We start from the raw sequence: 13,906 nt of genomic DNA on the forward strand, positions 1-13,906 counted from the left end.
ATAATATGAGAGAAATAAGATTTGACTATTACTATTCAAACGTTTTTAACTGTTAAACTTGAAATAAAAATAAAACAAAACATTTTGTTCAATCTAATGCCAGCTGATATGCAACTGAGCAGTTGAAGTCGAGGAATAGAAACGCCCATTTACAAATTTAAAATTAACTCGAGTTTTCTTTTTTTCAAAAGTTCTAATTGTTTGAAAGTTATTGCAATTTTTTTAATTTACTTTTTCACCTTTTTTTTTTCTTTCAATTATTGATTATTCATCAATTAATGAAGAAAAAATTATCTCCCTATAGATTTTCATTTTAAAAGCTAACGTTTAATTTGATGACAAAAATAACTAAAAATTAATAAATAAAAGAGATAAAAGATTGCGATATTAGATTTTGCCAGAAATAAATCTTAACATTTATAGAAAAATTTGTTTAAAATATAAAGACTGAAGAGAGATAAAGACCGTTTCCAATGATATACTTGCAAGTGATGCATTGCGAGTATCTCGATTCTGATTGGTTGTTGAAACGTGGCATTTATTTAGATTAGAAACTGTTCTTTCCTTTTTATTTCGAGTAAACCAAGCCCGTCAAGCATTAATTTTCTTTAGTGACACATTCTATATTCTTTCACAAAGATTTCAATTCTGTCACTATATATCTCTGACTTAACACAATGATGGGCACGAAGCCACGTGGAACAGAAACAGACTAATTATGCATCGAAGTTACCAGGTACTCAAATCAAAAATATATCGAGGTTACAGTAAAATACATAAACAAATAATAAGTCTAAGTTAAGTGAAAGACGTGGACGAAAAAGAATTCCATTTCAACAAATTCGATGTGCAATACCGGAACTGTGTTGAATTAATTTCATGTTAATTAACATTCTAACTTATGTAGAGAAACTTAGCTCAACTTTAAAACGTCATTTTTCTTATAAACAACTTTAAAACGTCATTTTTCTTATAATATATATGGCGTTTAACCCATAGATCAAGTGCGTGGGTATCGGTGATATTTTCATTGAAGTGCAAGTACCCAATTTGAGGTATTGGAGAGCTTTTGCGTCACGTTACGGTTTCCCGCAAACGCAAATGCTAATTAAGCTTCACAGCGCATGCGGGATAAATAACGTTAAAAAAAATAACGTACCGTAAACCGGGGCGGGTCTACCCATTTTTTCAGTTTGTCAACTTTCAAGTGGTCAAACTTTTGTAAATATTAAAGAAAAAAGGCTTTTAATAGGTGCTTCGGAATCGCTATTTATCCCTCTTTAAAGCTGTGAAATCGATTTTAGAAAATATTAACAGTTACGCTGTTACTGTATATTTTTATAGAACTGCTGACAAATCTCTCGTATGGGGCGAGTCTACCCATTCTACTAAAATGAATGTTAACATTGTAAATAATCAAATTTTACTATTAAATTGTTATTTTAGTTACTATATAGGATATTTATGAAGTAAAATTCATAACTTTATTATATATTCCATTTTTTTATTCATAAAATAACACAAATTGAGTATTTGATCGATTATCACATTTTGATCACAGTTTTGTTTTTATAATCATTAACATTATAAAATAACATTTTTTTCTGATTATTGTTGATAAAAATAAATTAAAATTAATATTGTTATTGTTTGGCTTTTATCCTTTGGATAGCTTTTTCCATCTCAGGTGGCATTTTTTTGTAACATTTAAATCCATTTGTTTTGCGAATATAATTTCGAACCATCTGTAATAATAAATAATAATTTATTTAACTTGCATTAAATAAAAAAAGTTAATTTTGTAATATAAAAATTGAAAAAATAGGTAAAATAAACATATTTTATATTTACATTTATATTTAACCTATAAATTTTCTTATTAATGATAAATTTATCAATGCAGAATTAAAATAATATACTCAAATTCATTTAAAATGACTTAATTTTAATATAAACAAAGTTCTAAATTATATTATTATGCTTTATTAAAACTAAATACGAATGGGTAGACTCGCCCCGCGAATTCTGGCTTTTTGTTTACAACAGCAAAACTTACATTCTTTTTGTTTTTTTTCATATAAAATTAATGTAATCTTAGTCTTAGATAAGTTTATCACTTAACCAAAGTGAAAATAGTAATAATAATAATATACTTACGGAGCACCAACTAAAAGTTTGCTGATTTTCAATACAAATCTCTCAAAAGACGTTTGAACAGGTCGGTTAAAAAGACACCAAATAAATAAAAACGGATCAAATTACTACAGCGCCATCTTCCTGAGAGTCTGAACTAAGTCCTCCGTCGGTAAAATTTTTTTTATTTGCAATTTAAAATAGTGAAAATTAAATAAAACTAAAATGGGTAGACTCGCCCCGGTTTACGGTATGCCTTTAAATACAGCTTTTACGTTACGTTTGGCAAAACCTTAACGTTAACGCTATTTTTCAAAAGCTGCGCATTTTAATGTTTCTTGATTTGATTGCGCTGTGCGTCGCTTGTTAGCGTTTCCGAAAGCTTTCTTTTCTCTTTATTTTTACTTAATACATTATTTTTGTTTTCATTTTTTAAAATTTTGTTATAATTTTCAAACTAAGAATAATAGGTTGGAATTTCTAATCCACGAGGGTATAAGAGAGGGATAAATAGAGGAAATACTTTTGCTGAAATTGTTGCAGTTTCGACGAGATAGCTTCAGATCGGCGGAAAAAAAGTAAGAATCCATTTTTTTTGATGTGGAAGAATATTTTTTAAAATTATACAATTTTACTTTAAATACAGCTCGTTTTTTTCTTATTTTGATATTTCACTATTTCTTAGATGATTTGTGAATAATATTTGAATGAAAAGTAAGAAATATGCGGTTGTATAAAAAATTGCTTATTAACAAGTAGTGGGCTATATAGTAATCGACTTTATATTGAACAATAATATTAGTTACTAGTATGTCCATGGGCGAGCATAGGCTTTTGGCGACCTGGGGCGAAACATTAAGTCATTTTATCATGGTTAAAATCAGATATTGTTTAACAAAGTATGTATTAAACTTAGGAACTTTTTAATTTCAATTATAATTTTTTATTTTAACATAGGACTTTTTTATTTCAATTATTATGTTTTATTTTCTTAAATTGCTTTCATGTTTAGCGATCAAAACTCTGACAAAATGTATAAATGATACTTAATATTGTTTAACCATGGTATCGCAACTAAAATTCTTAATACCACTAATAATAAAAAGGCTAATATCATTATTTAATCATTGCAAACTAATTACTGAATAAATGATGTCAGTTATTACTTTTTTCATTCAACTCAAAACAGAGAACCAACTTCTCTAATGAAAAGTTAATTATTTTTTAATGAGAAAACATTTTTAAATACAAATTATTCATAACAGAAGAAGTCTTGGCAGAACAACTCTTTTTTTACAAGTAGATACCATAACTACACATCTAATAAATTTTAAAATTACTTGTATTTAAATAAATGTTTTCAAAATTAGATGGACTTAAATAAAATATAACTATTGCTAATGAAACAGGCAAGGCTGTTTTTTGTTGTTTTTTTGTTGTTTCAGATTTTTACTGTAATTTTTGTAATTTTTTTTTCTTCAAAAGAATCAAAAGGTGGAATTAAATGTAGGTGGATTGACTTAATTCATATGTAATCTGCATTTTTAAAACTTAATTTAATGAATAATAATTTTGATTAAGACCGATTTTTAGTGTTGTTATTATGAATTTAAAATTTACACACTCTTAAACTTTTCTTTTTAAAAAAAAATTATTGCACTCCACAATCTATCACAATAAATTTAGGATTACATATACTATACTTATATTACAATTGGCGGTAAAAAACTAGTAAATATCGGGGAAAAGCTAGCAAATACATGTATATTGCAGTTAGAATAAGCTTCACTTCAGATTTATTTTCACTTTTTTATTAAAATTAAGAAAACGTAAGGAATTAAACACTTATACTTTATTAAATTCGACCTGTCTTCTCCCTTAAAATGCTTCGGATGTAATCATATATGTTCCCATATGATGTAGTCTTATATGTGTTCGCATTTCTGTTAAGTAGTATTGCCTTCATTTTTATCCTTCCAACGCTTCAGCTCTACATAAGGATCCGAAGCTGATACTTCTTTAAGAAGAAATAGTTGGTCGGTTATACACTAACTTAGGCGTTTTTTGGTCTCCAGTTTTAAAATATTACTATAAAATTAACGTAATGTTTACGCAACGTAAGCGAGATGCAAAAACTCTCTATTATGTGATATAAGAGAGTTTATCGTTCTATATTTTTCGCAAGTAATTTGTTTGATAATTAGATTGTTGTTTGAACAAGTAATTATCATTATATATTGTGACAAGTGATTTAATTAACTGCAAGCAATCGTTTATTTAGTTACGATTAAAACATTAATAAAATGTCACATAAAATTATAATTATTAAGTTCATAAACAAACTGATATCTTTTTAAAAATCATATTTACTGCTGAAAAGCAATGGCGAATGAGAAGGAAGCACTTTCTTGCATGAACGGCACACTTATTTAAATAAATAGACTCAAATATGAATAAATATTAACAAAAATAGTTTCTTTTTTAAATAAATAGTATTAATGTATTCGTATTATATTTAAGGCTATTTATTCATATTTTTGAAAATTTATTTAAAAAATTACATTACTTATCTCTTTAAAAAACTTATTTTTTTCAATACTAACGACACAATTATTTAACAAAATATGCAAAAATCTGAATAAATATAAAGAAACAAGCTTCTTTTTTTAAAATAAATAGTGTTTAAGGTATTCGCATTATTTTAAAGGCTATTATTCCTTGCATATTTTTTTAATGAATTATAATGAATAATTTAGTGTCCATAAATTAAAAACTAGAATCTTTCACTTAAAGGTTATGTTAAATTCACGTTATTTATAAGGATATATCTTGTGCTCCTTTTGCATTTTTATTTAACTACATTTTAAACTTACAAATTTAAATTCGTATACGAATTGTCATTAATTAAAAAAATATAGTAGAATTAGCACTAACTTTCAATACTTTTTAATATTGTTAGATATTTTTACATACTTTGCTTCAGTTTTTGTTAATATCTTCATGCAGAAGTGTTTAAATATCTGACACGCTAAAAAACAAATGTAATCAAGTTTCATTGTGAAAAAATTCTTGGGAGAATTTTTGGAAAGTACGGCTTTTTATTTTTGTCGTTAACTATGCGTGATAAGTTAAATGAATAGTCCCAAATTATTTAGCATTTAAATTTACGGATGGATGATATCATATCATACTTAGTAAATAAAAAATTAAAACGTTACGAATAGAATCAATTTAATCAAATACGCGTAACCACATATGTTAAATATTTCAAGCATGTCTAAGCATGTTCTTAGATTTACTTTAACACAGATTACAAAAAAAAATAAATAAATAAATAAACAGTGAAAAGGAATAAAAACGGCAGCTGTTTGTCGTTTACTAAAATAAAAAATATACATTTCTGAAATGTGTTACACTAAATTGCACTCTTAAACTTAAGATTAAATTTTTTTCATGGTAATAAATAAAGAATTCGGTTCGAATCATTAATTGCTCTGTTAAACTTCTCAAAAAGTATCATTTTTTTTCCTTTTAAATATCAGAATAAAAATTCTTCGCCATATCTGCAAAACGGAATTTCTTTTAATTTAATTCTTTTCCTTGGTAAGTTATTTTTTCGATTATTAGAAATCTAAAAAGACCACATTTTAAAGAGTATTTTAAGTGTTTTTCGTGAGTAATATAAATTAGATTTCTTTAGCAAAATATAATGTAATTTTAAATGTCAACTTTTACAAAGACTTCAAGCGTTTTATCGAACTCTTCTAATGCTGAAAGAAAAAAAACTGAAATTTAATTCATCTGGAGAGAATAGTCGTTTTAATTGAATTCTTATAATCATTTAAACACTCGAAAAGAGGATAGAAACTAATTAAACAAAGTTAACTGTAGCTAATTAACAAATATATAGGTTTTTATAATTTAAATGAAACACAATTATGACAACAGACACGTTATAGTTTTTAAAAAAACGTCTCACCATTATTAAAAAGATTAGAAACTAACATTTTCTTTTAAAGTTAAAGATGTAATTTAATTTTGTCTAATCAAAAGTTTTACTAATTAAATTTTTGAAACCTATAATGTTCGCCATATTTTTTTGCAGTGATTATAGAAGTAGAAGCTGTGTCAGTTGTAAGTAAGAATCTTGGATAATACCTACCAACGTAGATAAAGTTTCTCTCAAGAGAGTGAACCTAGGATAATACCTACCAATGTAGTTGCTGTAGCAATTAATAGTGTGAACCTAGGACAATACTTATCAATGAAGTAGCTATGTCAATAGCCAATATTGCAGAAAAAACCGCAAAAAAACCAAAAAAATATTTCCAAAAAATACCTTTACTTTTGAATAACATTGTTCGAAATTCACATAGAATTCGAAAGATGCTAATGAAATGTCAAGTAATTATTGAACTGATTTCCCTCGATATGTTTTCCCTCGTCTAAATAAATGTCAAAAAAATCACTTTAAAAGTTGAAATTAATTCTCTTACGAAAACATTTCAGGTACATTTTGTATTTAATCAAAATGGATTATAGATTTTTAAAAGGGATGAGACGAGGAGAGAAACAGAAGGCAAATTAGAGCAGAATACGAGTATATTTCCATGCTTAATGCAAGGGAGTTCGTCGTTTTCCAGACATCGCAGGTTGTGACATTTCTTCGATTTCAAACATAAAGGAAAATATTTTTTTTTCAATTATATTTTTCATTCAGCTTTCTCGAGATTGTTCTATCAGTGTAAATCATACCTTAAGGAGATACATTTTTCTCAATGCTATAGTAAACAAAAAATAGTTTGTCTATAACAATATGAATCGATATTTTTGATATAAAATTATGACGCATGTTTACTTTCAATATACGTCTAGACATAATCTATAATTTAAATTCAACGAATGCATGCATAGTTGCATTATTTAAAAAAAATGTAATTTTTTTTAAATATAAATCCGAGCAAAAACTTCACCTGGAAGAATGAGATATTTGTTTTCAACCGCAAATCGCATTGAAAGCATTAAATGGCAACTTCAAATCAAATTTATCTTTGTATTTTTAAAAGACATTCCGCAGACTAATACATTATAAATACTTCTTTAGATAACTGCAACAGATTTATTTGTATATGAGTATTATGTAGTAATGGGCTGCAGTTTCTTTTTTGCATGTTGTATAATAATGAAATTGCCTAAGGATTGTTTCACGGTTCTATACACTTGTTTTCTTTTATTTCAAGCTTATTATTTTTAAGGATTTGTTTGAAACATCTCCTGTCATTTCAAGTGAGAGGTTGCTTACATTAAAGTGAAAACAGTAAAAAAATTACTGCAGGCGAACAATTTCTACTTCTTAAGGATGAACAATTTTTAAATATTTAGTGTAATTTAAAATATGTTAATTTAGTAACCAGAGTTTTTATTTTTGCTAATTTTTTAACATAAAAAAGCAATTAGAATTTATACAATTTAATCAAATAAAAATCTTTTTGCATGGAGCAAATTGCTTTGTAACAGTGTTTGTATAGTTTACAACGAATTAGATGTGATTGTATTTTGTTATTTAACATAAATTTACGAACTTTATTCTCTATGTCACAGTAAATCTTTTAGTTCGAAATACAGATACTTGATGTGGTGAACTAATGATGAAAATATATTAGAAATCCTTACAATAAATACTAATAAAAGTTCGAATAATATTATCTAATCTGCAGGAAAAAATACTGATTTGTGTGGATTTTAATATCTTCATCTAATCTCGGGGACTTGAACGTCGAATAAATTTCATTTTTACTCCCCAATGGGGCCCAATTGAGCTTTCCTTCTGTTTTCTGTTTAGTTTTATTGTTATTAAAACAGTTTCTAACCAGTTTTAATTGAGGTTACGTAAAGTTTTTGCCTACAGTCATAGTGTATTTTAGGCGATCAATAAATTCAATGCTTAATCGAATCCAATCTAACTTAAAACTAGTCACTACAATCTCCAGAAGTTGAAAATTCCATTTGTATCTCAATTCTTTTCCTATGAAACACCGTTAAAAACAAAATAATAATAACAAAGTATTTATTGGCTATTAACTGCAATACATTACTTAAGATTTAGAATATTGTAATTTAGACATTTATTTCCTTCATTAAAAATATAACAATTAAGTGAAAATTTGCTTTTGAAGTGAAAGATAGGCGTTTGAAATACGAGCTACTTAAACTTTGGAATAATTACATAGTTCCAAAACATTAGTGCTCGAATTTATTATATTTCTTCTAAATTTAAAAAAAAATTGGCAACTTCTTAGGTTGTTGTGAAAGACTTCACTTAGTTGTTGCAAAATAATATTTAAAGTTTAAGAACTTTCAAATGGGTCTTATATTTACATATTTAAATTGATGTTTTGTCATGGTAATTTTTCATGGCTAAATTATGAAAATCAAGATTCATGTTTTAAAATAAATTTTCACAATGGGTGTACGAGTTGATATCAATGAATAAAAAAGCTTCTGTAGCAGAGAGTAGACATTCGACCAAAAAAGGTTGATATATCTAAGTTGTAAACACTAAATTTTAATACTTGAGATATAAGTTTTTAAGATTCGAATGGATTCCAGTCCTGTCTTGTCATTGGTAGCACTTGCTAAAGGGGTGGGCATTGGTTGAACCACTTTATTGCCTGTCCATTTCTGAGAACCTGCTCAATAAAAAAGTCTGAACCGTTTCGGTTGAGGGGATAGAGCGCTTGCTTGCCAATGAGGTGAACCGGATTGGCTGTTTGATTAGATTTCTATTCTTGCTCTTAACGACTCAGTGCTGACATAAAAATATCCTCGGTCGTTAACGGATTGCGCGTTAAAATCCTCTTATTTGAGAGAGGTTTTCATGGCTTCCATCCCCCAGAAATTCGGGTATCCATCTGACAGTCCTCCAAGGAAAATAATTTGTCCAATGTTTTAGATCCAGGAGCTTCCTTGGATTGAATTCAAAATTACAAGGCTACGGAGTTGCACGTTGATTGCCGTAACCTTCAACCCACAAAAAATATTAACGTCGGTTATAAAATAAAACAATATTGAAGAATATCACATAATTTTCTTTGAGCAGATGTTTTCAAGAAGGTCATAATCTGTCCTTTTATATTTTCGATTCGACAAATATTTTTAACTTACTGATAATTGGGTTTTGACTTTTGTGGGTGTGTATTATGTGAGTCGCTATCATAGGAGACTTGAAGAAGGAACTGGACAATGACTTGCAGAAAGTCTGTGAAGGTGGTTACGGCCTCGTGTACCCAGCCAAAGTGAGCATCCTATCAACGACTAAAGACACTAAAACGTATATCCTGTGGGAATTTTTACTGTTTTTAATTATTAAATTTTTTAACGGTTTTATGTTTGAATCAACAAAAAAATTTTTGGGGAATAAAATATAATACAGTCAAACCCCGCTATAGTGAACCTTCCAGGGACCGAAATTTCGGTTCACTATAACCGGGAGTTCGCTATATCCGTTACGCAGGCAATTTAACTAATGGTTCCCAAACTCCTCCCTATTACAACACATTATTCAAATAAATGGCTGAAAAATATTATGTAGGAGCAAAAAATTTGTTATTTTTCATTACTCTTCGTCTTGCGTACAAAAAAAAAATTAGTAATTTTTAGCTGATGAGCAATCCTCAACATCAGAAATGGAAACACTTCCCGACTCTTAGATAATTTTTCGCTACATTCTCTTCTATAGATGGTTTTAGAAATCTGTATATGTATTTATTTTGAACTGGAGATTTCAAAATTATTATAAAAAAATTAAGAAAAAAATCAGTCGAAGACAGAAAAAAGTTCATTATATCCAACTTTCTCGCTTTTTTGGTTCACTATATCCACAAAAAATAACATTATAAGTGTATAGCAAGACACGGGACCGAACATTTCGTTCACTGTATCCGGGAGTTCATTATAAGCCATGTTCACTATAGCGGGGTTTGACTGTATAATATTTTGGTATGAAAAATTTCATAGTTTGAATATTCCTTGCATTTCAGAAATTTTTTTTAACTCTGAGTAACTTACACTTAAATGTCATAAAAACAAATTCGAAATCTGCGCATTTAGATTTTTTAATTACGGCTCACTTTTTACATTAAATAAGATTTTTCAACGCAATTAATGATTTCACTATTCTTTTCAAGGTTATCTAATTTAAACCATAACCTATAATCGATGGTTCAAACGCTACTGTACGTCACTGAAGATTGAGTTAATAAATATAAAAAAATTGGGAGAGATTGGTGAACTGATATGCAAGGAAAATGTAAGATAGAAACAGGAAAGTGAACAAGATTTCTAAAAAGAGAAATTTTTTTAAATATTCTTACCCTTACATTTTCCTTCTCTCTTGTGTAAAGAAATCAATAATTTTAATATAATTTATCTAAATTTCATATAATTTATCTAAAGTTTTAAAATTTGACATAATACATTTTAATATGTTAATAACATGTATCGTCGTGTTATTTTTCGATGTATGTTGATAATCGATATTTTAATACAATCTTGTAAGTTATTTTTTTACTCTAAGTAAAATTGATCACCACCTCTCCTTAACGCGAAATTTAGAACCATTTGTCCCAGTTCATATTGAGACAGGGTTATTAGGTTTGTTCTGAGGGTGGATCTTGAGATTATCATAATTCGCTTGTAAATTTAGATTATTTTACTTTTAAAAAGGGGGTATTATTTGGGAATTATTACAAATCGATGATTATAATGATTGCAGACTAGGGTTTATTAGTAAAATCAGTAAATCGTAGATTCTTCCTTCAAATGTTTCTTAATCTTCCTAGTTGTTTCCTTCAAGTATGAAACACGGTGTTTGGAAAGGGTTATTTTTAACTATCACGTTTTATGATATGGCTTCATTTCTAAGCTCACTTCCTTTTAGAGAAGTTAGTTTCTATTCTTATTCCAGTTGGGATAGGAAGGGAAGGAATGTCTGGCTACATTTTGCCCGGGGCAAAACTAATAGGTGGAATTCATTCTTGCTTCAAAAAGGACTTTATATAAATTCTTCATTCACTTAAGAGACTGTTATGAACTTCACAAGAATTGTTTTAAAATAAAATTAATTTTTATTGAATGATAATATTATCTCAAGAATCATCAATATTATGTTTTTTCAAATGACAAATTTTTTACACATTAAATGTTGAAAATATCTCAAAAATCTTTTGTGTTAAAATTGTATAATTAAAATTCAAAGTTATTAATAATAAACTTTGAATTATTCGGTAAAATATTACTACTTTATCCCGTTACTGTACATCCCGTTTTCGGGCCAATCCAAGGTAACTAAAATGACAAATCAAACACTCGTCTATACTTCAGTAAAGATGACCCATAAAATAATCATCCTCTATTTGTGCTTCTATTACTATTTTGTGATCTGACAAACTTGTTACGAAAATATTTTAAATCATTTTTGAAAGTTGCCGGTAAGTGGATGTAAAGATTAATTAGCTGCGCGCTTATTATAAAACATTCTGTGTTTTATTCAGTATTTTCTTGAATTTTAATTTTTTATTTTCTATTTTTTGCTTGACTTGTTTGATTTTGTATTTTTGCTGAATTTGTTCTATTTTCATTTCGATTTTTTTGGAGCTCTTTACACTATTGTATTGATTTATTTTGCTTTGGTAATGGTAATGCAATATTAGAAAGCACGCTTTCTTACTGATATAATCATGTGAGCTGATGATATCTTTTCCTTATTTCGCTTCCCGGATTTTTGATTTTTTTGAAAAAAAGTTTTAAATGTTTTATAAAATATTTTAGTTTAATAATTTATTATTCTTCTCTTTCAAAAATCTGGAAAAGAGCTTAAAAAAGATGGAAAAGAGCGTCCTTCTTCCAATGAGGTGAACCGGGTTCGAATACCAGCGATGGTTGATCGATACGAATTCCGCATCCGGCTTGCACCAACTACAGTGCTGGCGTAAAATATCCTCAGTGGTAGACGGATCATGGGCTAGAGTCCCTTTACCGCCAGGCTAACCGTGGGAGGTTCTTCCTCTCCATGTTACACAAATGCGGGTTATTTCCATCAAAAGTACTCCACGAACGCAAATCGCTTCTAATACTTGATTCAGGAGTTCCCTTGTCTTCTGGATTGGGTTCAAAATGACAAGGCTACGGAGTTGAACATTAGTAGTCGCAAACCTAAACTTTGGGTCGGCTGTTCAACGACGGTTATAGAATAAAAAATTATAAAATTATGAAATAAAATAAAAATATTTCACCCTATGTTTTCCCTAGATTCCATGTTTTTCTGTATTCAATTCTCAATGTTTTCTCTATATAAAACCATTGCCGAGAGATGAAATAAAACAAATCTGAGACCAGGGAGAATGACATCAATGTTTATTTTGACATTATTGAGAAGAAAGTGATCATCCAAAGGACACAAAATCGAAGTGCTTCGGTATAAAAATTAGAAAAAAAATCTTGCAAAATTATCCTGATTGACTCTTAAGTAAAATTGAAAACATGAATTATTCTTTTTTATGACACTTACAAAAAATAGGTCAAGGGACGTCTCTTCGGTTTTCACACATAGTTAAGGGAAAAACTTAAAATGTCAATTCTAGCATACTTTAATCGAAATGTAGAACAAAAATTAATGTGTGTAACAAAATGTGATAACTCGTTTAATAAATTAAGAACAACTTAAATATATAAATAACATAAAAAGATAAGCTAAAGTTTTTTACGTTATAATTTATGTTATACGTGATATGTCTTTATATAATATAAGAAGACAGTGAAACGATAACAAATAGCCAATCACAGAACACTTGCGGTTAGTAACGCACAAAACAGCCAATTAAAATTGAGAACGCATGTGTGTGTAAAGGTAATAATTTTTAATAATCCAGTGTTTCCTTATTCATTTCAGTCCCTCAGTGGACTGATCGTTAAGACACGGTTCCCAGCAAATCACCGAAGTCAAGCATCACTGGCTGCGGTCAGTGTGTGGGTGGGTGACCACTTAGATCAGTGTGCTTAGAGACCGAGGGTGTGCGGTATTGGTCCTCGTTAAAACTGTTCTACCGTAAAGTGCTCGACTTCGCGTGCAGGTCGTCGGGTTACCGAAGCGGGGTGCCATCCCCTCTGCAGAGGATCAAAATTGTGATGGCTTGTCTTCGGATCATCCTCAGGGATGTTTCCCAGACCGTCGCCAATAGCCCATTGTATAGCTCTAGTGCGACGTAAATGAACAACAACAACAACCTTATTCATTTCAAAATTGTTTTGGTTGTCATTAGCATAAATTTAACAAAAGTCGTTAAGGTTCCTTTTATTTTTATATACCTAATTTAAAGTTATTTTCCAGTACTGCTAGTATTAGCGAAAATATTAAATTATGATTGTGAACTCATCAAATTTGTTTGAACAATGTAATGTTATAAGAATATAAATGTTCTTTTGACAAATTATTTCTTCGAGAAATCACTTCTGTTCACCAAGAGATCTAATTGTTTATAATACTAATAGATAGTAATATTTGGAAGTGAGAAGTAAAGGCATAAGCGCAAGCAAACAGAATTATTATTCATAGTACATGTATGTTAAGTGAATAATTTTAACTTTAGTAGAAAAACTGTTTCTGCCAAGAAAAGACAACAATTGCGAAGCAAGGATTGATGAGCTGCAGCAAACAGGGGACTTAGCCCCCTAGTATATATATATATATATATATATATATATATATATATCTATT

Source organism: Parasteatoda tepidariorum, chromosome 1 (genome assembly GCF_043381705.1).
Source record: "Parasteatoda tepidariorum isolate YZ-2023 chromosome 1, CAS_Ptep_4.0, whole genome shotgun sequence".
NCBI lineage: Eukaryota > Metazoa > Arthropoda > Arachnida > Araneae > Theridiidae > Parasteatoda > Parasteatoda tepidariorum.